The sequence below is a fragment of the Geotrypetes seraphini genome, chromosome 3 (genome assembly GCF_902459505.1).
Source record: "Geotrypetes seraphini chromosome 3, aGeoSer1.1, whole genome shotgun sequence".
NCBI lineage: Eukaryota > Metazoa > Chordata > Amphibia > Gymnophiona > Dermophiidae > Geotrypetes > Geotrypetes seraphini.
The window spans coordinates 299,773,469-299,797,177 of record NC_047086.1 but is presented as its reverse complement, the minus strand read 5'-3'; the positions used below and the strand labels follow the sequence as shown (position 1 = coordinate 299,797,177).

The 23,709-nt window shown below is 40.5% G+C and overlaps 23 non-coding genes across 23 annotated transcripts; all 23 read left to right on the top strand.

Annotated features, from left to right (window-relative positions):
* Nucleotides 1-1,573: 1,573 nt before the first annotated feature.
* On the top strand, nucleotides 1,574-1,645 carry TRNAC-GCA. The gene has a single exon. It is a non-coding gene; the product is annotated as a tRNA-Cys (tRNA).
* Nucleotides 1,646-2,379: 734 nt separating this feature from the next.
* Nucleotides 2,380-2,596, top strand: LOC117358297. The gene has a single exon (XR_004538995.1). It is a non-coding gene; the product is annotated as a small nucleolar RNA U3 (small nucleolar RNA).
* A 590-nt stretch (nucleotides 2,597-3,186) lies between these two features.
* On the top strand, nucleotides 3,187-3,258 carry TRNAC-GCA. The gene has a single exon. It is a non-coding gene; the product is annotated as a tRNA-Cys (tRNA).
* A 734-nt stretch (nucleotides 3,259-3,992) lies between these two features.
* LOC117358305 lies at nucleotides 3,993-4,209 on the top strand. Its single transcript, XR_004539003.1, has one exon. It is a non-coding gene; the product is annotated as a small nucleolar RNA U3 (small nucleolar RNA).
* Nucleotides 4,210-5,916: 1,707 nt separating this feature from the next.
* Nucleotides 5,917-5,988, top strand: TRNAC-GCA. Its single transcript has one exon. It is a non-coding gene; the product is annotated as a tRNA-Cys (tRNA).
* Nucleotides 5,989-6,722: 734 nt separating this feature from the next.
* LOC117358296 lies at nucleotides 6,723-6,939 on the top strand. The gene has a single exon (XR_004538994.1). It is a non-coding gene; the product is annotated as a small nucleolar RNA U3 (small nucleolar RNA).
* A 592-nt stretch (nucleotides 6,940-7,531) lies between these two features.
* On the top strand, nucleotides 7,532-7,603 carry TRNAC-GCA. Its single transcript has one exon. It is a non-coding gene; the product is annotated as a tRNA-Cys (tRNA).
* Nucleotides 7,604-8,337: 734 nt separating this feature from the next.
* On the top strand, nucleotides 8,338-8,554 carry LOC117358304. The gene has a single exon (XR_004539002.1). It is a non-coding gene; the product is annotated as a small nucleolar RNA U3 (small nucleolar RNA).
* Nucleotides 8,555-10,260: 1,706 nt separating this feature from the next.
* Nucleotides 10,261-10,332, top strand: TRNAC-GCA. The gene has a single exon. It is a non-coding gene; the product is annotated as a tRNA-Cys (tRNA).
* Nucleotides 10,333-11,066: 734 nt separating this feature from the next.
* LOC117358295 lies at nucleotides 11,067-11,283 on the top strand. The gene has a single exon (XR_004538993.1). It is a non-coding gene; the product is annotated as a small nucleolar RNA U3 (small nucleolar RNA).
* A 598-nt stretch (nucleotides 11,284-11,881) lies between these two features.
* Nucleotides 11,882-11,953, top strand: TRNAC-GCA. Its single transcript has one exon. It is a non-coding gene; the product is annotated as a tRNA-Cys (tRNA).
* Nucleotides 11,954-12,687: 734 nt separating this feature from the next.
* On the top strand, nucleotides 12,688-12,904 carry LOC117358303. The gene has a single exon (XR_004539001.1). It is a non-coding gene; the product is annotated as a small nucleolar RNA U3 (small nucleolar RNA).
* A 1,706-nt stretch (nucleotides 12,905-14,610) lies between these two features.
* Nucleotides 14,611-14,682, top strand: TRNAC-GCA. The gene has a single exon. It is a non-coding gene; the product is annotated as a tRNA-Cys (tRNA).
* A 734-nt stretch (nucleotides 14,683-15,416) lies between these two features.
* Nucleotides 15,417-15,633, top strand: LOC117358306. Its single transcript, XR_004539004.1, has one exon. It is a non-coding gene; the product is annotated as a small nucleolar RNA U3 (small nucleolar RNA).
* A 598-nt stretch (nucleotides 15,634-16,231) lies between these two features.
* TRNAC-GCA lies at nucleotides 16,232-16,303 on the top strand. The gene has a single exon. It is a non-coding gene; the product is annotated as a tRNA-Cys (tRNA).
* A 734-nt stretch (nucleotides 16,304-17,037) lies between these two features.
* LOC117358301 lies at nucleotides 17,038-17,253 on the top strand. Its single transcript, XR_004538999.1, has one exon. It is a non-coding gene; the product is annotated as a small nucleolar RNA U3 (small nucleolar RNA).
* Nucleotides 17,254-17,849: 596 nt separating this feature from the next.
* Nucleotides 17,850-17,921, top strand: TRNAC-GCA. Its single transcript has one exon. It is a non-coding gene; the product is annotated as a tRNA-Cys (tRNA).
* A 1,394-nt stretch (nucleotides 17,922-19,315) lies between these two features.
* LOC117358293 lies at nucleotides 19,316-19,532 on the top strand. Its single transcript, XR_004538991.1, has one exon. It is a non-coding gene; the product is annotated as a small nucleolar RNA U3 (small nucleolar RNA).
* Nucleotides 19,533-20,130: 598 nt separating this feature from the next.
* Nucleotides 20,131-20,202, top strand: TRNAC-GCA. The gene has a single exon. It is a non-coding gene; the product is annotated as a tRNA-Cys (tRNA).
* A 734-nt stretch (nucleotides 20,203-20,936) lies between these two features.
* LOC117358302 lies at nucleotides 20,937-21,153 on the top strand. The gene has a single exon (XR_004539000.1). It is a non-coding gene; the product is annotated as a small nucleolar RNA U3 (small nucleolar RNA).
* Nucleotides 21,154-21,749: 596 nt separating this feature from the next.
* TRNAC-GCA lies at nucleotides 21,750-21,821 on the top strand. The gene has a single exon. It is a non-coding gene; the product is annotated as a tRNA-Cys (tRNA).
* Nucleotides 21,822-22,555: 734 nt separating this feature from the next.
* LOC117358294 lies at nucleotides 22,556-22,772 on the top strand. Its single transcript, XR_004538992.1, has one exon. It is a non-coding gene; the product is annotated as a small nucleolar RNA U3 (small nucleolar RNA).
* Nucleotides 22,773-23,363: 591 nt separating this feature from the next.
* TRNAC-GCA lies at nucleotides 23,364-23,435 on the top strand. Its single transcript has one exon. It is a non-coding gene; the product is annotated as a tRNA-Cys (tRNA).
* Nucleotides 23,436-23,709: the final 274 nt, after the last annotated feature.

Below are 23,709 nucleotides of genomic sequence, written 5' to 3'. Positions count from 1 at the left end.
CCAGGAGCAAGTTTGTTATGTGAAACGTTCGTTATGTGAAACGCGTTTTCCCATAGGAATACATGTAAAAAAAAATAATTCGTTCTGCAGCATAAAATATGCTAAGATGACATAAAAAAGATAAATTTTTTGTTATTATTTTTATTTAGATACATCTAAAAACATACATCTCCCTGTCCTTTTACTTCCACTATCTTCCTATCCCATCTCTATTCCCTTTTGTCCCTCTCCCCATGATCAATCATCTCACCACCTCTCTCTGCCCTCACCCTCAGGGTTCAAGATTGCTTCCACTCTTTTTCCTGTTGTTCTCTCTGCCTGTCACCCTATGATTTAGCATCCCTTCTGCCCTTGTCCAATATTTCCCCTTCTCTCCCTCCCTCTCATCCCCTGCTCCAACATGTGCTTTCAGCGGCCTTCTCCCCCCTTAAGCGTCTTTTCTTCTCCACTCCACCTTTCCTCCCTCCCTGCCTCCACCTTTGTGGCGCTTTTGCACCCGACCGACAACAGAACAGGCCCGGTCGGACAAATCTCCCTGTCCTGTAGCCGCGAATCTAAATTACCTTCTTACAGCAGCTGGATTATTGAAGCTGCTGTAAGAGGTAATTTAGATTCGCGGCTACAGGGCAGGGAGGTTTGTCGGCCGGGCCTGTTGTCGGTCGATCGGGGGACCTGACCAGCTGTGCACATTCTTCGGGGCGGACCGCCCCCTCCCCCCTCTTTCGTTCGCCATTGCCTTCTTCCTACCTGCCCTGCCGCAGCCGCACACAGCCGACCGGAAGTCTTCCTGATGTCAGCGCTGACGTCGGAGGAAGGGAGGGCTTTGCTTAAGCCCTCCCTCCGACGTCAGCGCTGACATCGGGAAGATTTCCGTTCGGCTGTGTGCTGCGACAGGGCAGGTAAGGAGAAGGAGACTACCCTCGACCAACCCCGCTGCGATCCAACCCCGCAGGAACCCCGGAAGGATGCAGCTCGGGCGACTTCGTTGTGTGAAACGAAGTACGTTATACGGATCACGACATAAAGTTCGTTGTGCGCAGCGTCCGCTGTGCGAGGCGGCCGTTATGCGAGGCACCACTGTATTAATTTGTTCTCTCTTTCTAATGAAGGCGTTCTTTCTATTTCTCAGACCACCGTCTGTACGTTTTTGCTCAGTTTTAAAGATGCTAGAGCTTCTTTTTCTGTCTGTTTTATGTTTTTTTTTTATTTTGAAGCTGATTCTTGCTTTCTTTTGTTTAAGAAGAAATGATTCTGAATCTACTTAATCAGACAAAAGATAAAATAAATAAAAAATTTCATTAAAAATAATAAAAACAAAGAAACATGTAGAAAAACAACCAAGTGACATTAAATGAGTGGGAGAGGGGAAAAAAAAAGTTGATTAGTACTGGGTTTCATTCCAATTCTCCCTGAAAATGGTGGTGCTTGGAGTCAAAGCTACAACATTGAGTTCTAGAATGCAAGATTGCCCCACTTAAGGTTTCTGATAAGCTATGCATAGTATGTGTGCTTTAAAGGTTCTGAGCCACATGAAAGAGAGCTCTTTTTAAAAGAAATGAAGAGCAACCTTTGTGGGGGCATAGCTCAGTGGTAGAGCATTTGACTGCAGATCAAGAGATCCCTGGTTCAAATCCAGGTGCCCCCTTGCACAAAGATGACTTGATCTTTATCTATATCCTTCAAAAATCAAAACCCTTTAATTTATTTACCGTACATCAACTAACTGAACTTTTAATACAAAGGCGTCTTCAATCTATTCCATTATCAATGAATTCATAAAATGGCCATGAAAATTAAAATTGAAAGCTGTACAAGCGTCCTTCATCTATGAACTTGAACACTTAAAGAGGGGCGTAATAGCCCTTACATCTTTGCTATCTTCAATGCAAAAAGTGCTCATGTCAAGACACCCTGCTTTTCGTCATGAGGGCTTTCTTCAGAGATATCATTGAAAATAATCATAGATGCTTCCTTGCTTGGATATTTTCTGAAGAAATCTAGATTGTGCCACTGGACATCAAAGAGTGGCCCCGGTAAACGACATTTACGAGTATTCAGCTGGGAGCAGCTGCTGCTGCTGCGAGGCTAATAGTTTTGGAATACACATCTTCTTGTTTTCAAGCATCTCTTTAGTACTTGTCTGGGATTGGCTGACAGGTCACCATATGAAAAATAGGAGGTGTGGTTTTTGAAACAGTTGCCGAACAATTAGACATTGCAATGTATACCATCCCCAAAATATGTATCCGAGAAGATTTAAGTCCCAACCTGGCTCCATCTAGAAAGAACAAAGGCTCAGAAATCTTTATGTACTTTCCTCCTGTGAAAGTAATGTCTGGTAAGCAGCATGGAGAGAAATGAGGAAGAGCCACCTCAGTTAAGACTGTACTTTCTGGGATCATTTCTATAGGTTGTGATTGGAGAAATGTGTTAGAAAGTGTTTGGTCTCGCTGTCCACGAGGAAGAGCTTCAGTATTCTCTTCTGAGCATGAATTTGTCTTACAAGTCTGCTTTTACAGCTGGGCTGTGGGACTTTGATGATTGTTCTTAATCTTCTAGAGAGGAGTTAAGAAGAAGAGAGTACATACTGAGTGGACTATTTCTATGAGAGCAGAGTTGTTTTTATATGTTTCAGTAGGAAGTTTACAGAGTCCCGGAATTCATCCAGGGCAGGTTAAGCTTGGTTAATCGTAGTATTAATTTGTTCTCTCTTTCTAATGAAGGCCTTCTTTCTATTTCTCAGACCACTGTCTGTACCTTTTTGCTCAGTTTTAAAGATGCTAGAGCTTCTGTTTCTGTCTGTTTTATGTTTTTTTTTTATTTTGAAGCTGATTCTTGCTTTCTTCTGTTTAAGAAGAAATGATTCTGAATCTACTTAATCAGACAAAAGATAAAATAAATAAAAAATTTCATTAAAAATAATAAAAACAAAGAAACATGTAGAAAAACAACCAAGTGACATTAAATGAGTGGGAGAGGGGAAAAAAAAGTTGATTAGTACTGGGATTCATTCCAATTCTCCCTGAAAATGGTGGTGCTTGGAGTCAAAGCTACAACATTGAGTTCTAGAATGCAAGATTGCCCCACTTAAGGTTTCTGATAAGCTATGCATAGTATGTGTGCTTTAAAGGTTCTGAGCCACATGAAAGAGAGCTCTTTTTAAAAGAAATGAAGAACATCCTTTGTGGGTGCATAGCTCAGTGGTAGAGCATTTGACTGCAGATCAAGAGGTCCCTGGTTCAAATCCAGGTGCCCCCTTGTGTAAAGATGACTTGATCTTTATCTATATCCTTCAAAAATCAAAACCCTTTAATTTATTTACCGTACATCAACTAACTGAACTTTTAATACAAAGGCGTCTTCAATCTATTCCATTATCAATGAATTCATAAAATGGCCATGAAAATTAAAATTGAAAGCTGTACAAGCGTCCTTCATCTATGAACTTGAACACTTAAAGAGGGGGGTAATAGCCCTTACATCTTTGCTATCTTCAATGCAAAAAGTGCTCATGTCAAGACACCCTGCTTTTCGTCATGAGGGCTTTCTTCAGAGATATCATTGAAAATAATCATAGATGCTTCCTTGCTTGGATATTTTCTGAAGAAATCTAGATTGTGCCACTGGACATCAAAGAGTGGCCCCGGTAAACGACATTTACGAGTATTCAGCTGGGAGCAGCTGCTGCTGGTGCGAGGCTAATAGTATTGGAATACACATCTTCTTGTTTTCAAGCATCTCTTTAGTACTTGTCTGGGATTGGCTGACAGGTCACCATATGAAAAATAGGAGGTGTGGTTTTTGAAACAGTTGCCGAACAATTAGACATTGCAATGTATACCATCCCCAAAATATGTATCCGAGAAGATTTAAGTCCCAACCTGGCTCCATCTAGAAAGAACAAAGGCTCAGAAATCTTTATGTACTTTCTTCCTTTGAAAGTAATGTCTGGTAAGCAGCATGGAGAGAAATGAGGAAGAGCCACCTCAGTTAAAACTGTACTTTCTGGGATCATTTCTATAGGTTGTGACTGGAGAAATGTGTTAGAAAGTGTTTGGTCTCGCTGTCCACGAGGAAGAGCTTCAGTATTCTCTTCTGAGCATGAATTTGTCTTACAAGTCTGCTTTTACAGCTGGGCTGTGGGACTTTGATGATTGTTCTTAATCTCCTAGAGAGGAGTTAAGAAGAAGAGAGTACATACTGAGTGGACTATTTCTATGAGAGCAGAGTTGTTTTTATATGTTTCAGTAGGAAGTTTACAGAGTCCCGGAATTCATCCAGGGCGGGTTAAGCTTGGTTAATCGTAGTACAGTGGTGCCTCACACAACGAACTTAATTGGTTCCAGGAGCAAGTTTGTTATGTGAAACGTTCGTTATGTGAAACGCGTTTTCCCATAGGAATACATGTAAAAAAAAAATAATTCGTTCTGCAGCATAAAATATGCTAAGATGACATAAAAAAGATAAATTTTTTGTTATTATTTTTATTTAGATACATCTAAAAACATACATCTCCCTGTCCTTTTACTTCCACTATCTTCCTATCCCATCTCTATTCCCTTTTGTCCCTCTCCCCATGATCAATCATCTCACCACCTCTCTCTGCCCTCACCCTCAGGGTTCAAGATTGCTTCCACTCTTTTTCCTGTTGTTCTCTCTGCCTGTCACCCTATGATTTAGCATCCCTTCTGCCCTTGTCCAATATTTCCCCTTCTCTCCCTCCCTCTCATCCCCTGCTCCAACATGTGCTTTCAGCGGCCTTCTCCCCCCTTAAGCGTCTTTTCTTCTCCACTCCACCTTTCCTCCCTCCCTGCCTCCACCTTTGTGGCGCTTTTGCACCCGACCGACAACAGAACAGGCCCGGTCGGACAAATCTCCCTGTCCTGTAGCCGCGAATCTAAATTACCTTCTTACAGCAGCTGGATTATTGAAGCTGCTGTAAGAGGTAATTTAGATTCGCGGCTACAGGGCAGGGAGGTTTGTCGGCCGGGCCTGTTGTCGGTCGATCGGGGGACCTGACCAGCTGTGCACATTCTTCGGGGCGGACCGCCCCCTCCCCCCTCTTTCGTTCGCCATTGCCTTCTTCCTACCTGCCCTGCCGCAGCCGCACACAGCCGACCGGAAGTCTTCCTGATGTCAGCGCTGACGTCGGAGGAAGGGAGGGCTTTGCTTAAGCCCTCCCTCCGACGTCAGCGCTGACATCGGGAAGATTTCCGTTCGGCTGTGTGCTGCGACAGGGCAGGTAAGGAGAAGGAGACTACCCTCGACTAACCCCGCTGCGATCCAACCCCGCAGGAACCCCGGAAGGATGCAGCTCGGGCGACTTCGTTGTGTGAAACGAAGTACGTTATAAGGATCACGACATAAAGTTCGTTGTGCGCAGCGTCCGCTGTGCGAGGCTGCCGTTATGCGAGGCACCACTGTATTAATTTGTTCTCTCTTTCTAATGAAGGCGTTCTTTCTATTTCTCAGACCACCGTCTGTACGTTTTTGCTCAGTTTTAAAGATGCTAGAGCTTCTTTTTCTGTCTGTTTTATGTTTTTTTTTTATTTTGAAGCTGATTCTTGCTTTCTTTTGTTTAAGAAGAAATGATTCTGAATCTACTTAATCAGACAAAAGATAAAATAAATAAAAAATTTCATTAAAAATAATAAAAACAAAGAAACATGTAGAAAAACAACCAAGTGACATTAAATGAGTGGGAGAGGGGAAAAAAAAAGTTGATTAGTACTGGGTTTCATTCCAATTCTCCCTGAAAATGGTGGTGCTTGGAGTCAAAGCTACAACATTGAGTTCTAGAATGCAAGATTGCCCCACTTAAGGTTTCTGATAAGCTATGCATAGTATGTGTGCTTTAAAGGTTCTGAGCCACATGAAAGAGAGCTCTTTTTAAAAGAAATGAAGAGCAACCTTTGTGGGGGCATAGCTCAGTGGTAGAGCATTTGACTGCAGATCAAGAGGTCCCTGGTTCAAATCCAGGTGCCCCCTTGCACAAAGATGACTTGATCTTTATCTATATCCTTCAAAAATCAAAACCCTTTAATTTATTTACCGTACATCAACTAACTGAACTTTTAATACAAAGGCGTCTTCAATCTATTCCATTATCAATGAATTCATAAAATGGCCATGAAAATTAAAATTGAAAGCTGTACAAGCGTCCTTCATCTATGAACTTGAACACTTAAAGAGGGGCGTAATAGCCCTTACATCTTTGCTATCTTCAATGCAAAAAGTGCTCATGTCAAGACACCCTGCTTTTCGTCATGAGGGCTTTCTTCAGAGATATCATTGAAAATAATCATAGATGCTTCCTTGCTTGGATATTTTCTGAAGAAATCTAGATTGTGCCACTGGACATCAAAGAGTGGCCCCGGTAAACGACATTTACGAGTATTCAGCTGGGAGCAGCTGCTGCTGCTGCGAGGCTAATAGTTTTGGAATACACATCTTCTTGTTTTCAAGCATCTCTTTAGTACTTGTCTGGGATTGGCTGACAGGTCACCATATGAAAAATAGGAGGTGTGGTTTTTGAAACAGTTGCCGAACAATTAGACATTGCAATGTATACCATCCCCAAAATATGTATCCGAGAAGATTTAAGTCCCAACCTGGCTCCATCTAGAAAGAACAAAGGCTCAGAAATCTTTATGTACTTTCCTCCTGTGAAAGTAATGTCTGGTAAGCAGCATGGAGAGAAATGAGGAAGAGCCACCTCAGTTAAGACTGTACTTTCTGGGATCATTTCTATAGGTTGTGATTAGAGAAATGTGTTAGAAAGTGTTTGGTCTCGCTGTCCACGAGGAAGAGCTTCAGTATTCTCTTCTGAGCATGAATTTGTCTTACAAGTCTGCTTTTACAGCTGGGCTGTGGGACTTTGATGATTGTTCTTAATCTTCTAGAGAGGAGTTAAGAAGAAGAGAGTACATACTGAGTGGACTATTTCTATGAGAGCAGAGTTGTTTTTATATGTTTCAGTAGGAAGTTTACAGAGTCCCGGAATTCATCCAGGGCGGGTTAAGCTTGGTTAATCGTATTATTAATTTGTTCTCTCTTTCTAATGAAGGCGTTCTTTCTATTTCTCAGACCACCGTCTCTACGTTTTTGCTCAGTTTTAAGATGCTAGAGCTTCTGTTTCTGTCTGTTTTATGTTTTTTTTATTTTATTTTGAAGCTGATTCTTGCTTTCTTTTGTTTAAGAAGAAATGATTCTGAATCTACTTAATCAGACAAAAGATAAAATAAATAAAAAATTTCATTAAAAATAATAAAAACAAAGAAACATGTAGAAAAACAACCAAGTGACATTAAATGAGTGGGAGAGGGGAAAAAAAAGTTGATTAGTACTGGGATTCATTCCAATTCTCCCTGAAAATGGTGGTGCTTGGAGTCAAAGCTACAACATTGAGTTCTAGAATGCAAGATTGCCCCACTTAAGGTTTCTGATAAGCTATGCATAGTATGTGTGCTTTAAAGGTTCTGAGCCACATGAAAGAGAGCTCTTTTTAAAAGAAATGAAGAGCATCCTTTGTGGGTGCATAGCTCAGTGGTAGAGCATTTGACTGCAGATCAAGAGGTCCCTGGTTCAAATCCAGGTGCCCCCTTGCGTAAAGATGACTTGATCTTTATCTATATCCTTCAAAAATCAAAACCCTTTAATTTATTTACCGTACATCAACTAACTGAACTTTTAATACAAAGGCGTCTTCAATCTATTCCATTATCAATGAATTCATAAAATGGCCATGAAAATTAAAATTGAAAGCTGTACAAGCGTCCTTCATCTATGAACTTGAACACTTAAAGAGGGGGGTAATAGCCCTTACATCTTTGCTATCTTCAATGCAAAAAGTGCTCATGTCAAGACACCCTGCTTTTCGTCATGAGGGCTTTCTTCAGAGATATCATTGAAAATAATCATAGATGCTTCCTTGCTTGGATATTTTCTGAAGAAATCTAGATTGTGCCACTGGACATCAAAGAGTGGCCCCGGTAAACGACATTTACGAGTATTCAGCTGGGAGCAGCTGCTGCTGGTGCGAGGCTAATAGTATTGGAATACACATCTTCTTGTTTTCAAGCATCTCTTTAGTACTTGTCTGGGATTGGCTGACAGGTCACCATATGAAAAATAGGAGGTGTGGTTTTTGAAACAGTTGCCGAACAATTAGACATTGCAATGTATACCATCCCCAAAATATGTATCCGAGAAGATTTAAGTCCCAACCTGGCTCCATCTAGAAAGAACAAAGGCTCAGAAATCTTTATGTACTTTCTTCCTTTGAAAGTAATGTCTGGTAAGCAGCATGGAGAGAAATGAGGAAGAGCCACCTCAGTTAAAACTGTACTTTCTGGGATCATTTCTATAGGTTGTGACTGGAGAAATGTGTTAGAAAGTGTTTGGTCTCGCTGTCCACGAGGAAGAGCTTCAGTATTCTCTTCTGAGCATGAATTTGTCTTACAAGTCTGCTTTTACAGCTGGGCTGTGGGACTTTGATGATTGTTCTTAATCTCCTAGAGAGGAGTTAAGAAGAAGAGAGTACATACTGAGTGGACTATTTCTATGAGAGCAGAGTTGTTTTTATATGTTTCAGTAGGAAGTTTACAGAGTCCCGGAATTCATCCAGGGCGGGTTAAGCTTGGTTAATCGTAGTACAGTGGTGCCTCACACAACGAACTTAATTGGTTCCAGGAGCAAGTTTGTTATGTGAAACGTTCGTTATGTGAAACGCGTTTTCCCATAGGAATACATGTAAAAAAAAATAATTCGTTCTGCAGCATAAAATATGCTAAGATGACATAAAAAAGATAAATTTTTTGTTATTATTTTTATTTAGATACATCTAAAAACATACATCTCCCTGTCCTTTTACTTCCACTATCTTCCTATCCCATCTCTATTCCCTTTTGTCCCTCTCCCCATGATCAATCATCTCACCACCTCTCTCTGCCCTCACCCTCAGGGTTCAAGATTGCTTCCACTCTTTTTCCTGTTGTTCTCTCTGCCTGTCACCCTATGATTTAGCATCCCTTCTGCCCTTGTCCAATATTTCCCCTTCTCTCCCTCCCTCTCATCCCCTGCTCCAACATGTGCTTTCAGCGGCCTTCTCCCCCCTTAAGCGTCTTTTCTTCTCCACTCCACCTTTCCTCCCTCCCTGCCTCCACCTTTGTGGCGCTTTTGCACCCGACCGACAACAGAACAGGCCCGGTCGGACAAATCTCCCTGTCCTGTAGCCGCGAATCTAAATTACCTTCTTACAGCAGCTGGATTATTGAAGCTGCTGTAAGAGGTAATTTAGATTCGCGGCTACAGGGCAGGGAGGTTTGTCGGCCGGGCCTGTTGTCGGTCGATCGGGGGACCTGACCAGCTGTGCACATTCTTCGGGGCGGACCGCCCCCTCCCCCCTCTTTCGTTCGCCATTGCCTTCTTCCTACCTGCCCTGCCGCAGCCGCACACAGCCGACCGGAAGTCTTCCTGATGTCAGCGCGGACGTCGGAGGAAGGGAGGGCTTTGCTTAAGCCCTCCCTCCGACGTCAGCGCTGACATCGGGAAGATTTCCGTTCGGCTGTGTGCTGCGACAGGGCAGGTAAGGAGAAGGAGACTACCCTCGACTAACCCCGCTGCGATCCAACCCCGCAGGAACCCCGGAAGGATGCAGCTCGGGCGACTTCGTTGTGTGAAACGAAGTACGTTATAAGGATCACGACATAAAGTTCGTTGTGCGCAGCGTCCGCTGTGCGAGGCTGCCGTTATGCGAGGCACCACTGTATTAATTTGTTCTCTCTTTCTAATGAAGGCGTTCTTTCTATTTCTCAGACCACCGTCTGTACGTTTTTGCTCAGTTTTAAAGATGCTAGAGCTTCTTTTTCTGTCTGTTTTATGTTTTTTTTTTATTTTGAAGCTGATTCTTGCTTTCTTTTGTTTAAGAAGAAATGATTCTGAATCTACTTAATCAGACAAAAGATAAAATAAATAAAAAATTTCATTAAAAATAATAAAAACAAAGAAACATGTAGAAAAACAACCAAGTGACATTAAATGAGTGGGAGAGGGGAAAAAAAAAGTTGATTAGTACTGGGTTTCATTCCAATTCTCCCTGAAAATGGTGGTGCTTGGAGTCAAAGCTACAACATTGAGTTCTAGAATGCAAGATTGCCCCACTTAAGGTTTCTGATAAGCTATGCATAGTATGTGTGCTTTAAAGGTTCTGAGCCACATGAAAGAGAGCTCTTTTTAAAAGAAATGAAGAGCAACCTTTGTGGGGGCATAGCTCAGTGGTAGAGCATTTGACTGCAGATCAAGAGGTCCCTGGTTCAAATCCAGGTGCCCCCTTGCACAAAGATGACTTGATCTTTATCTATATCCTTCAAAAATCAAAACCCTTTAATTTATTTACCGTACATCAACTAACTGAACTTTTAATACAAAGGCGTCTTCAATCTATTCCATTATCAATGAATTCATAAAATGGCCATGAAAATTAAAATTGAAAGCTGTACAAGCGTCCTTCATCTATGAACTTGAACACTTAAAGAGGGGCGTAATAGCCCTTACATCTTTGCTATCTTCAATGCAAAAAGTGCTCATGTCAAGACACCCTGCTTTTCGTCATGAGGGCTTTCTTCAGAGATATCATTGAAAATAATCATAGATGCTTCCTTGCTTGGATATTTTCTGAAGAAATCTAGATTGTGCCACTGGACATCAAAGAGTGGCCCCGGTAAACGACATTTACGAGTATTCAGCTGGGAGCAGCTGCTGCTGCTGCGAGGCTAATAGTTTTGGAATACACATCTTCTTGTTTTCAAGCATCTCTTTAGTACTTGTCTGGGATTGGCTGACAGGTCACCATATGAAAAATAGGAGGTGTGGTTTTTGAAACAGTTGCCGAACAATTAGACATTGCAATGTATACCATCCCCAAAATATGTATCCGAGAAGATTTAAGTCCCAACCTGGCTCCATCTAGAAAGAACAAAGGCTCAGAAATCTTTATGTACTTTCCTCCTGTGAAAGTAATGTCTGGTAAGCAGCATGGAGAGAAATGAGGAAGAGCCACCTCAGTTAAGACTGTACTTTCTGGGATCATTTCTATAGGTTGTGATTAGAGAAATGTGTTAGAAAGTGTTTGGTCTCGCTGTCCACGAGGAAGAGCTTCAGTATTCTCTTCTGAGCATGAATTTGTCTTACAAGTCTGCTTTTACAGCTGGGCTGTGGGACTTTGATGATTGTTCTTAATCTTCTAGAGAGGAGTTAAGAAGAAGAGAGTACATACTGAGTGGACTATTTCTATGAGAGCAGAGTTGTTTTTATATGTTTCAGTAGGAAGTTTACAGAGTCCCGGAATTCATCCAGGGCGGGTTAAGCTTGGTTAATCGTATTATTAATTTGTTCTCTCTTTCTAATGAAGGCGTTCTTTCTATTTCTCAGACCACCGTCTCTACGTTTTTGCTCAGTTTTAAGATGCTAGAGCTTCTGTTTCTGTCTGTTTTATGTTTTTTTTATTTTATTTTGAAGCTGATTCTTGCTTTCTTTTGTTTAAGAAGAAATGATTCTGAATCTACTTAATCAGACAAAAGATAAAATAAATAAAAAATTTCATTAAAAACAATAAAAACAAAGAAACATGTAGAAAAACAACCAAGTGACATTAAATGAGTGGGAGAGGGGAAAAAAAAGTTGATTAGTACTGGGTTTCTTTCCAATTCTCCCTGAAAATGGTGGTGCTTGGAGTCAAAGCTAGAACATTGAGTTCTAGAATGCAAGATTGCCCCACTTAAGGTAGATGTTTCTGATAAGCTATGCATAGTATGTGTGCTTTAAAGGTTCTGAGCCACATGAAAGAGAGCTCTTTTTAAAAGAAATTAAGAGCAACTTTTGTGGGGGCATAGCTCAGTGGTAGAGCATTTGACTGCAGATCAAGAGGTCCCTGGTTCAAATCCAGGTGCACCCTTGTGCAAAGATGACTTGATCTTTATCTATATCCTTCAAAAATCAAAACCCTTTAATTTATTTACCGTACATCAACTAACTGAACTTTTAATACAAAGGCGTCTTCAATCTATTCCATTATCAATGAATTCATAAAATGGCCATGAAAATTAAAATTGAAAGCTGTACAAGCGTCCTTCATCTATCAACTTGAACACTTAAAGAGGGGGGTAATAGCCCTTACATCTTTGCTATCTTCAATGCAAAAAGTGCTCATGTCAAGACACCCTGCTTTTCGTCATGAGGGCTTTCTTCAGAGATATCATTGAAAATAATCATAGATGCTTCCTTGCTTGGATATTTTCTGAAGAAATCTAGATTGTGCCACTGGACATCAAAGAGTGGCCCCGGTAAACGACATTTACGAGTATTCAGCTGGGAGCAGCTGCTGCTGGTGCGAGGCTAATAGTATTGGAATACACATCTTCTTGTTTTCAAGCATCTCTTTAGTACTTGTCTGGGATTGGCTGACAGGTCACCATATGAAAAATAGGAGGTGTGGTTTTTGAAACAGTTGCCGAACAATTAGACATTGCAATGTATACCATCCCCAAAATATGTATCCGAGAAGATTTAAGTCCCAACCTGGCTCCATCTAGAAAGAACAAAGGCTCAGAAATCTTTATGTACTTTCTTCCTTTGAAAGTAATGTCTGGTAAGCAGCATGGAGAGAAATGAGGAAGAGCCACCTCAGTTAAAACTGTACTTTCTGGGATCATTTCTATAGGTTGTGACTGGAGAAATGTGTTAGAAAGTGTTTGGTCTCGCTGTCCACGAGGAAGAGCTTCAGTATTCTCTTCTGAGCATGAATTTGTCTTACAAGTCTGCTTTTACAGCTGGGCTGTGGGACTTTGATGATTGTTCTTAATCTCCTAGAGAGGAGTTAAGAAGAAGAGAGTACATACTGAGTGGACTATTTCTATGAGAGCAGAGTTGTTTTTATATGTTTCAGTAGGAAGTTTACAGAGTCCCGGAATTCATCCAGGGCGGGTTAAGCTTGGTTAATCGTAGTACAGTGGTGCCTCACACAACGAACTTAATTGGTTCCAGGAGCAAGTTTGTTATGTGAAACGTTCGTTATGTGAAACGCGTTTTCCCATAGGAATACATGTAAAAAAAAATAATTCGTTCTGCAGCATAAAATATGCTAAGATGACATAAAAAAGATAAATTTTTTGTTATTATTTTTATTTAGATACATCTAAAAACATACATCTCCCTGTCCTTTTACTTCCACTATCTTCCTATCCCATCTCTATTCCCTTTTGTCCCTCTCCCCATGATCAATCATCTCACCACCTCTCTCTGCCCTCACCCTCAGGGTTCAAGATTGCTTCCACTCTTTTTCCTGTTGTTCTCTCTGCCTGTCACCCTATGATTTAGCATCCCTTCTGCCCTTGTCCAATATTTCCCCTTCTCTCCCTCCCTCTCATCCCCTGCTCCAACATGTGCTTTCAGCGGCCTTCTCCCCCCTTAAGCGTCTTTTCTTCTCCACTCCACCTTTCCTCCCTCCCTGCCTCCACCTTTGTGGCGCTTTTGCACCCGACCGACAACAGAACAGGCCCGGTCGGACAAATCTCCCTGTCCTGTAGCCGCGAATCTAAATTACCTTCTTACAGCAGCTGGATTATTGAAGCTGCTGTAAGAGGTAATTTAGATTCGCGGCTACAGGGCAGGGAGGTTTGTCGGCCGGGCCTGTTGTCGGTCGATCGGGGGACCTGACCAGCTGTGCACATTCTTCGGGGCGGACCGCCCCCTCCCCCCTCTTTCGTTCGCCATTGCCTTCTTCCTACCTGCCCTGCCGCAGCCGCACACAGCCGACCGGAAGTCTTCCTGATGTCAGCGCTGACGTCGGAGGAAGGGCGGGCTTTGCTTAAGCCCTCCCTCCGACGTCAGCGCTGACATCGGGAAGATTTCCGTTCGGCTGTGTGCTGCGACAGGGCAGGTAAGGAGAAGGAGACTACCCTCGACTAACCCCGCTGCGATCCAACCCCGCAGGAACCCCGGAAGGATGCAGCTCGGGCGACTTCGTTGTGTGAAACGAAGTACGTTATAAGGATCACGACATAAAGTTCGTTGTGCGCAGCGTCCGCTGTGCGAGGCTGCCGTTATGCGAGGCACCACTGTATTAATTTGTTCTCTCTTTCTAATGAAGGCGTTCTTTCTATTTCTCAGACCACCGTCTGTACGTTTTTGCTCAGTTTTAAAGATGCTAGAGCTTCTTTTTCTGTCTGTTTTATGTTTTTTTTTTATTTTGAAGCTGATTCTTGCTTTCTTTTGTTTAAGAAGAAATGATTCTGAATCTACTTAATCAGACAAAAGATAAAATAAATAAAAAATTTCATTAAAAATAATAAAAACAAAGAAACATGTAGAAAAACAACCAAGTGACATTAAATGAGTGGGAGAGGGGAAAAAAAAAGTTGATTAGTACTGGGTTTCATTCCAATTCTCCCTGAAAATGGTGGTGCTTGGAGTCAAAGCTACAACATTGAGTTCTAGAATGCAAGATTGCCCCACTTAAGGTTTCTGATAAGCTATGCATAGTATGTGTGCTTTAAAGGTTCTGAGCCACATGAAAGAGAGCTCTTTTTAAAAGAAATGAAGAGCAACCTTTGTGGGGGCATAGCTCAGTGGTAGAGCATTTGACTGCAGATCAAGAGGTCCCTGGTTCAAATCCAGGTGCCCCCTTGCACAAAGATGACTTGATCTTTATCTATATCCTTCAAAAATCAAAACCCTTTAATTTATTTACCGTACATCAACTAACTGAACTTTTAATACAAAGGCGTCTTCAATCTATTCCATTATCAATGAATTCATAAAATGGCCATGAAAATTAAAATTGAAAGCTGTACAAGCGTCCTTCATCTATGAACTTGAACACTTAAAGAGGGGCGTAATAGCCCTTACATCTTTGCTATCTTCAATGCAAAAAGTGCTCATGTCAAGACACCCTGCTTTTCGTCATGAGGGCTTTCTTCAGAGATATCATTGAAAATAATCATAGATGCTTCCTTGCTTGGATATTTTCTGAAGAAATCTAGATTGTGCCACTGGACATCAAAGAGTGGCCCCGGTAAACGACATTTACGAGTATTCAGCTGGGAGCAGCTGCTGCTGGTGCGAGGCTAATAGTTTTGGAATACACATCTTCTTGTTTTCAAGCATCTCTTTAGTACTTGTCTGGGATTGGCTGACAGGTCACCATATGAAAAATAGGAGGTGTGGTTTTTGAAACAGTTGCCGAACAATTAGACATTGCAATGTATACCATCCCCAAAATATGTATCCGAGAAGATTTAAGTCCCAACCTGGCTCCATCTAGAAAGAACAAAGGCTCAGAAATCTTTATGTACTTTCCTCCTGTGAAAGTAATGTCTGGTAAGCAGTATGGAGAGAAATGAGGAAGAGCCACCTCAGTTAAGACTGTACTTTCTGGGATCATTTCTATAGGTTGTGATTAGAGAAATGTGTTAGAAAGTGTTTGGTCTCGCTGTCCATGAGGAAGAGCTTCAGTATTCTCTTCTGAGCATGAATTTGTCTTACAAGTCTGCTTTTACAGCTGGGCTGTGGGACTTTAATGATTGTTCTTAATCTTCTAGAGAGGAGTTAAGAAGAAGAGAGTACATACTGAGTGGACTATTTCTATGAGAGCAGAGTTGTTTTTATATGTTTCAGTAGGAAGTTTACAGAGTCCCGGAATTCATCCAGGGCGGGTTAAGCTTGGTTAATCGTATTATTAATTTGTTCTCTCTTTCTAATGAAGGCGTTCTTTCTATTTCTCAGACCACCGTCTCTACGTTTTTGCTCAGTTTTAAGATGCTAGAGCTTCTGTTTCTGTCTGTTTTATGTTTTTTTTATTTTATTTTGAAGCTGATTCTTGCTTTCTTTTGTTTAAGAAGAAATGATTCTGAATCTACTTAATCAGACAAAAGATAAAATAAATAAAAAATTTCATTAAAAACAATAAAAACAAAGAAACATGTAGAAAAACAACCAAGTGACATTAAATGAGTGGGAGAGGGGAAAAAAAAGTTGATTAGTACTGGGTTTCTTTCCAATTCTCCCTGAAAATGGTGGTGCTTGGAGTCAAAGCTAGAACATTGAGTTCTAGAATGCAAGATTGCCCCACTTAAGGTAGATGTTTCTGATAAGCTATGCATAGTATGTGTGCTTTAAAGGTTCTGAGCCACATGAAAGAGAGCTCTTTTTAAAAGAAATTAAGAGCAACTTTTGTGGGGGCATAGCTCAGTGGTAGAGCATTTGACTGCAGATCAAGAGGTCCCTGGTTCAAATCCAGGTGCCCCATTGTGCAAAGATGACTTGATCTTTATCTATATCCTTCAAAAATCAAAACCCTTTAATTTATTTACCGTACATCAACTAACTGAACTTTTAATACAAAGGCGTCTTCAATCTATTCCATTATCAATGAATTCATAAAATGGCCATGAAAATTAAAATTGAAAGCTGTACAAGCGTCCTTCATCTATCAACTTGAACACTTAAAGAGGGGGGTAATAGCCCTTACATCTTTGCTATCTTCAATGCAAAAAGTGCTCATGTCAAGACACCCTGCTTTTCGTCATGAGGGCTTTCTTCAGAGATATCATTGAAAATAATCATAGATGCTTCCTTGCTTGGATATTTTCTGAAGAAATCTAGATTGTGCCACTGGACATCAAAGAGTGGCCCCGGTAAACGACATTTACGAGTATTCAGCTGCGAGCAGCTACTGCTGGTGCGAGGCTAATAGTTTTGGAATACACATCTTCTTGTTTTCAAGCATCTCTTTAGTACTTGTCTGGGATTGGCTGACAGGTCACCATATGTAAAATAGGAGGTGTGGTTTTTGAAACAGTTGCCGAACAATTAGACATTGCAATGTATACCATCCCCAAAATATGTATCCGAGAAGATTTAAGTCCCAACCTGGCTCCATCTAGAAAGAACAAAGGCTCAGAAATCTTTATGTACTTTCCTCCTGTGAAAGTAATGTCTGGTAAGCAGCATGGAGAGAAATGAGGAAGAGCCACCTCAGTTAAGACTGTACTTTCTGGGATCATTTCTATAGGTTGTGACTGGAGAAATGTGTTAGAAAGTGTTTGGTCTCGCTGTCCACGAGGAAGAGCTTCAGTATTCTCTTCTGAGCATGAATTTGTCTTACAAGTCTGCTTTTACAGCTGGGCTGTGGGATTTGATGATTGTTCTTAATCTCCTAGAGAGGAGTTAAGAAGAAGAGAGTACATACTGAGTGGACTATTTCTATGAGAGCAGAGTTGTTTTTATATGTTTCAGTAGGAAGTTTACAGAGTCCCGGAATTCATCCAGGGCGGGTTAAGCTTGGTTAATCGTAGTATTAATTTGTTCTCTCTTTCTAATGAAGGCGCTCTTTCTATTTCTCAGACCACCGTCTGTACGTTTTTGCTCAGTTTTAAAGATGCTAGAGCTTCTGTTTCTGTCTGTTTTATGTTTTTTTTTTATTTTGAAGCTGATTCTTGCTTTCTTCTGTTTAAGAAGAAATGATTCTGAATCTACTTAATCAGACAAAAGATAAAATAAATAAAAAATTTCATTAAAAATAATAAAAACAAAGAAACATGTAGAAAAACAACCAACTGACATTAAATGAGTGGGAGAGGGGAAAAAAAAGTTGATTAGTACTGGGTTTCATTCCAATTCTCCCTGAAAATGGTGGTGCTTGTAGTCAAAGCTACAACATTGAGTTCTAGAATGCAAGATTGCCCCACTTAAGGTAGATGTTTCTGATAAGCTATGCATAGTATGTGTGCTTTAAAGGTTCTGAGCCACATGAAAGAGAGCTCTTTTTAAAAGAAATGAAGAGCAACCTTTGTGGGGGCATAGCTCAGTGGTAGAGCATTTGACTGCAGATCAAGAGGTCCCTGGTTCAAATCCAGGTGCCCCCTTGCGCAAAGATGACTTGATCTTTATCTATATCCTTCAAAAATCAAAACCCTTTAATTTATTTACCGTACATCAACTAACTGAACTTTTAATACAAAGGTGTCTTCAATATATTCCATTATCAATGAATTCATAAAATGGCCATGAAAATTAAAATTGAAAGCTGTACAAGCGTCCTTCATCTATGAACTTGAACACTTAAAGAGGGGGGTAATAGCCCTTACATCTTTGCTATCTTCAATGCAAAAAGTGCTCTAGTCAAGACACCCTGCTTTTCGTCATGAGGGCTTTCTTCAGAGATATCATTGAAAATATTCAAAGATGCTTCCTTGCTTGGATATTTTCTGAAGAAATCTAGATTGTGCCACTGGACATCAAAGAGTGGCCCCGGTAAACGACATTTACGAGTATTCAGCTGGGAGCAGCTGCTGCTGGTGCGAGGCTAATAGTTTTGGAATACACATCTTCTTGTTTTCAAGCATCTCATAGAAACATAGAAACATAGAAAAGACGGCAGAAAAGGGCTATAGCCCACCAAGTCTGCCCATTCCAAATTCCCGCCCTTCTGATTTTACTCCCTTAGAGATCCCATGTGTACATCCCATTGTCTCTTAAAATCTGACACGCTCTTGGCCTCAATCACCTGCAGTGGGAGTTTGTTCCAATTATCCACTACTCTTTCAGTGAAGAAGTATTTTCTGTAGTTGCTATGGAACTTCCCTCCCCTGATTTTTAACGGACGCCCCCTGGTGGTCGAGGATCCCTTGAGGTAGAAGATATCTTCTTCCGACTCGATACGGCCCGTGATATACTTAAATGTTTCAATCATGTCTCCCCTCTCTCTTCGTTCCTCAAGTGAGTACAGCCATAGTTTATTCAGTCTTTCTTCATACGTGAGATCCCTGAGCCCCAAGACCATCCTAGTGGCCATACGTTGAACCGACTCGATTCTCAGCACATCTTTCCGGTAGTGTGGTCTCCAGAATTGAACATAGTATTCCAGATAAGGCCTCACCATGGACCTGTACAGCGGCATCACTACTTCAGGTCTCCTGCTGACAAAACCTCTACGGATACAACCCATCACTTGCCTTGCCTTGGAGGAAGCCTTCTCCACTTGATTAGCAACCTTCATGTCATGTCTCTTTAGTACTTGTCTGGGATTGGCTGACAATTCACCATATGTAAAATAGGAGGTGTGGTTTTTGAAACAGTTGCCGAACAATTAGACATTGCAATGTATACCATCCCCAAAATATGTATCCGAGAAGATTTAAGTCCCAACCTGGCTCCATATAGAAAGAACAAAGGCTCAGAAATCTTTATGTACTTTCCTCCTGTGAAAGTAATGTCTGGTAAGCAGCATGGAGAGAAATGAGGAAGAGCCACCTCAGTTAAGACTGTACTTTCTGGGATCATTTCTATAGGTTGTGACTGGAGAAATGTGTTAGAAAGTGTTTGGTCTCGCTGTCCACGAGGAAGAGCTTCAGTATTCTCTTCTGAGCATGAATTTGTCTTACAAGTCTGCTTTTACAGCTGGGCTGTGGGACTTTGATGATTGTTCTTAATCTTCTAGAGAGGAGTTAAGAAGAAGAGAGTACATACTGAGTGGACTATTTCTATGAGAGCAGAGTTGTTTTTATATGTTTCAGTAGGAAGTTTACAGAGTCCCGGAATTCATCCAGGGCAGGTTAAGCTTGGTTAATCGTAGTATTAATTTGTTCTCTCTTTCTAATGAAGGCGTTCTTTCTATTTCTCAGACCACTGTCTGTACGTTTTTGCTCAGTTTTAAAGATGCTAGAGCTTCTGTTTCTGTCTGTTTTATGTTTTTTTTTTTATTTTGAAGCTGATTCTTGCTTTCTTCTGTTTAAGAAGAAATGATTCTGAATCTACTTAATCAGACAAAAGATAAAATAAATAAAAAATTTCATTAAAAATAATAAAAACAAAGAAACATGTAGAAAAACAACCAAGTGACATTAAATGAGTGGGAGAGGGGAAAAAAAAAGTTGATTAGTACTGGGATTCATTCCAATTCTCCCTGAAAATGGTGGTGCTTGGAGTCAAAGCTACAACATTGAGTTCTAGAATGCAAGATTGCCCCACTTAAGGTAGATGTTTCTGATAAGCTATGCATAGTATGTGTGCTTTAAAGGTTCTGAGCCACATGAAAGAGAGCTCTTTTTAAAAGAAATGAAGAGCAACTTTTGTGGGGGCATAGCTCAGTGGTAGAGCATTTGACTGCAGATCAAGAGGTCCCTGGTTCAAATCCAGGTGCCCCCTTGTGCAAAGATGACTTGATCTTTATCTATATCCTTCAAAAATCAAAACCCTTTAATTTATTTACCGTACATCAACTAACTGAACTTTTAATACAAAGGCGTCTTCAATCTATTCCATTATCAATGAATTCATAAAATGGCCATGAAAATTAAAATTGAAAGCTGTACAAGCGTCCTTCATCTATGAACTTGAACACTTAAAGAGGGGGGTAATAGCCCTTACATCTTTGCTATCTTCAATGCAAAAAGTGCTCATGTCAAGACACCCTGCTTTTCGTCATGAGGGCTTTCTTCAGAGATATCATTGAAAATAATCATAGATGCTTCCTTGCTTGGATATTTTCTGAAGAAATCTAGATTGTGCCACTGGACATCAAAGAGTGGCCCCGGTAAACGACATTTACGAGTATTCAGCTGCGAGCAGCTACTGCTGGTGCGAGGCTAATAGTTTTGGAATACACATCTTCTTGTTTTCAAGCATCTCTTTAGTACTTGTCTGGGATTGGCTGACAGGTCACCATATGTAAAATAGGAGGTGTGGTTTTTGAAACAGTTGCCGAACAATTAGACATTGCAATGTATACCATCCCCAAAATATGTATCCGAGAAGATTTAAGTCCCAACCTGGCTCCATCTAGAAAGAACAAAGGCTCAGAAATCTTTATGTACTTTCCTCCTGTGAAAGTAATGTCTGGTAAGCAGCATGGAGAGAAATGAGGAAGAGCCACCTCAGTTAAAACTGTACTTTCTGGGATCATTTCTATAGGTTGTGACTGGAGAAATGTGTTAGAAAGTGTTTGGTCTCGCTGTCCACGAGGAAGAGCTTCAGTATTCTCTTCTGAGCATGAATTTGTCTTACAAGTCTGCTTTTACAGCTGGGCTGTGGGACTTTGATGATTGTTCTTAATCTCCTAGAGAGGAGTTAAGAAGAAGAGAGTACATACTGAGTGGACTATTTCTATGAGAGCAGAGTTGTTTTTATATGTTTCAGTAGGAAGTTTACAGAGTCCCGGAATTCATCCAGGGCGGGTTAAGCTTGGTTAATCGTAGTATTAATTTGTTCTCTCTTTCTAATGAAGGCGCTCTTTCTATTTCTCAGACCACCGTCTGTACGTTTTTGCTCAGTTTTAAAGATGCTAGAGCTTCTGTTTCTGTCTGTTTTATGTTTTTTTTTTATTTTGAAGCTGATTCTTGCTTTCTTCTGTTTAAGAAGAAATGATTCTGAATCTACTTAATCAGACAAAAGATAAAATAAATAAAAAATTTCATTAAAAATAATAAAAACAAAGAAACATGTAGAAAAACAACCAAGTGACATTAAATGAGTGGGAGAGGGGAAAAAAAAGTTGATTAGTACTGGGTTTCATTCCAATTCTCCCTGAAAATGGTGGTGCTTGTAGTCAAAGCTACAACATTGAGTTCTAGAATGCAAGATTGCCCCACTTAAGGTAGATGTTTCTGATAAGCTATGCATAGTATGTGTGCTTTAAAGGTTCTGAGCCACATGAAAGAGAGCTCTTTTTAAAAGAAATGAAGAGCAACCTTTGTGGGGGCATAGCTCAGTGGTAGAGCATTTGACTGCAGATCAAGAGGTCCCTGGTTCAAATCCAGGTGCCCCCTTGCGCAAAGATGACTTGATCTTTATCTATATCCTTCAAAAATCAAAACCCTTTAATTTATTTACCGTACATCAACTAACTGAACTTTTAATACAAAGGCGTCTTCAATCTATTCCATTATCAATGAATTCATAAAATGGCCATGAAAATTAAAATTGAAAGCTGTACAAGCGTCCTTCATCTATGAACTTGAACACTTAAAGAGGGGGGTAATAGCCCTTACATCTTTGCTATCTTCAATGCAAAAAGTGCTCATGTCAAGACACCCTGCTTTTCGTCATGAGGGCTTTCTTCAGAGATATCATTGAAAATAATCATAGATGCTTCCTTGCTTGGATATTTTCTGAAGAAATCTAGATTGTGCCACTGGACATCAAAGAGTGGCCCCGGTAAACGACATTTACGAGTATTCAGCTGCGAGCAGCAACTGCTGGTGCGAGGCTAATAGTTTTGGAATACACATCTTCTTGTTTTCAAGCATCTCTTTAGTACTTGTCTGGGATTGGCTGACAGGTCACCATATGTAAAATAGGAGGTGTGGTTTTTGAAATAGTTGCCGAACAATTAGACATTGCAATGTATACCATCCCCAAAATATGTATCCGAGAAGATTTAAGTCCCAACCTGGCTCCATCTAGAAAGAACAAAGGCTCAGAAATCTTTATGTACTTTCCTCCTGTGAAAGTAATGTCTGGTAAGCAGCATGGAGAGAAATGAGGAAGAGCCACCTCAGTTAAGACTGTACTTTCTGGGATCATTTCTATAGGTTGTGACTGGAGAAATGTGTTAGAAAGTGTTTGGTCTCGCTGTCCACGAGGAAGAGCTTCAGTATTCTCTTCTGAGCATGAATTTGTCTTACAAGTCTGCTTTTACAGCTGGGCTGTGGGACTTTGATGATTGTTCTTAATCTCCTAGAGAGGAGTTAAGAAGAAGAGAGTACATACTGAGTGGACTATTTCTATGAGAGCAGAGTTGTTTTTATATGTTTCAGTAGGAAGTTTACAGAGTCCCGGAATTCATCCAGGGCGGGTTAAGCTTGGTTAATCGTAGTATTAATTTGTTCTCTCTTTCTAATGAAGGCGTTCTTTCTATTTCTCAGACCACCGTCTGTACGTTTTTGCTCAGTTTTAAAGATGCTAGAGCTTCTGTTTCTGTCTGTTTTATGTTTTTTTTTTATTTTGAAGCTGATTCTTGCTTTCTTCTGTTTAAGAAGAAATGATTCTGAATCTACTTAATCAGACAAAAGATAAAATAAATAAAAAATTTCATTAAAAATAATAAAAACAAAGAAACATGTAGAAAAACAACCAAGTGACATTAAATGAGTGGGAGAGGGGAAAAAAAAAGTTGATTAGTACTGGGTTTCATTCCAATTCTCCCTGAAAATGGTGGTGCTTGGAGTCAAAGCTACAACATTGAGTTCTAGAATGCAAGATTGCCCCACTTAAGGTTTCTGATAAGCTATGCATAGTATGTGTGCTTTAAAGGTTCTGAGCCACATGAAAGAGAGCTCTTTTTAAAAGAAATGAAGAGCAACCTTTGTGGGGGCATAGCTCAGTGGTAGAGCATTTGACTGCAGATCAAGAGGTCCCTGGTTCAAATCCAGGTGCCCCCTTGCGCAAAGATGACTTGATCTTTATCTATATCCTTCAAAAATCAAAACCCTTTAATTTATTTACCGTACATCAACTAACTGAACTTTTAATACAAAGGCGTCTTCAATCTATTCCATTATCAATGAATTCATAAAATGGCCATGAAAATTAAAATTGAAAGCTGTACAAGCGTCCTTCATCTATGAACTTGAACACTTAAAGAGGGGGGTAATAGCCCTTACATCTTTGCTATCTTCAATGCAAAAAGTGCTCATGTCAAGACACCCTGCTTTT